Source organism: Eschrichtius robustus, chromosome 2 (assembly GCF_028021215.1).
Source record: "Eschrichtius robustus isolate mEscRob2 chromosome 2, mEscRob2.pri, whole genome shotgun sequence".
Classification (NCBI taxonomy): domain Eukaryota; kingdom Metazoa; phylum Chordata; class Mammalia; order Artiodactyla; family Eschrichtiidae; genus Eschrichtius; species Eschrichtius robustus.
In genome coordinates, this window is record NC_090825.1 from 55,117,040 (window position 1) to 55,118,349 (window position 1,310).

Here is a 1,310-nt window from a genome sequence, read left to right on the forward strand (position 1 = left end):
CCAGTATTCATATGCAGGTAGCCTAGATCCAGAGTAAGGACTCAGCCTTTACACTGTATTACCTTGAGTAAGTTATGAGTTTTTGTATTCTGCTGCCTTCTTCAACCTAACTCTGAAAATCAGGATTCTCAACTCTTAGAAACATCAAATGCTCCAGCTCAAAACCTTAGAATTATCCTTTTCTTCCCCCACAACCCATGTCCAGTCTGTCAGCAAATCGTATTGGCTAGAAGCCAAACTGGTACCCTCAATACAACCATCTGGATTCCTGCACTAATTCTTTAACTGGCCTTCTTGGTTTTCCTTGCCCCTCTAAGTTTACAGTGTAACCTCTCACAACAGTCAAAGGGCGAGTTTTAAAACATTAAGTCTGATATCACTTGTCTGCTCAAAACTCTGCAGTGGCTTTTCAGTAATGTCTTTCTGGTACCACCCTATTTAAAATCACAAACCCTACTATCTATCCCCTTTCCCAGCTTTATTATCTCTGTAGCACTTATCACTATGTATTATAGCATATTTTAATTATCTCCTCCCATTGGAAGGCACTGATATTTGTTTTTCCCCTGCTGATTTCTCAGAGACTGCAACAGAGCCTGGCATATAGTAAGCATTCAATATATATTCGTTGAATAAATGAATTAATTGTTTGTTGATTTGTATGAAAACTTATGAGAATCAAAGTTGGGTACTGATCACAGTTAACCATTGAGCACTATGTCTAAACTTTGTGCAAGTTTCATTTAATTCTCGCAACCACCTATGACGTAGTCTACTAGTTCCACCTTACAGGGTAGAAAACTGATGGCCAGAAGTCTGTTCCACAGCACAAAATTGTTCAGTTGACTTGGAACTTGTTTGCCTAGACGTGCTTCTTCAAGGACTAAGAATGCCTCTTGATCAGCCCTTAAGAACTGGGCACTCGCTTAAGTAACCTGAAATTGTCGGCTTAGGCGTCCACAGTAACCATGGTGACAGGACATCCTTGAGCAAAAACTAGAGAGCGAGATCACAGACAAGACCGAGCCTTCCGCACTCATACACACCTATTAAATCGTGAACACAGAGCATCGTATCAGAGCGCTGATCCGTCTTCGGTAGTGAAGAAAGTATCTAAGTTAAAACGGTAACAGGGTGACACAGCCACCACCGAGAGCACCCCGCTTCCGGTACAATCTGCGGTCACGTGGTAGGGCGGGGTGCTGCGCAGAAGAGCCCTCCAGCCCTGCCTCTTGCTGCTCCCTTAGGGCGGGCTCTGGCCGGACCTACTTAACAGCATCCCCGCCCACCCCGGAAGTGGGGCGGAGCTA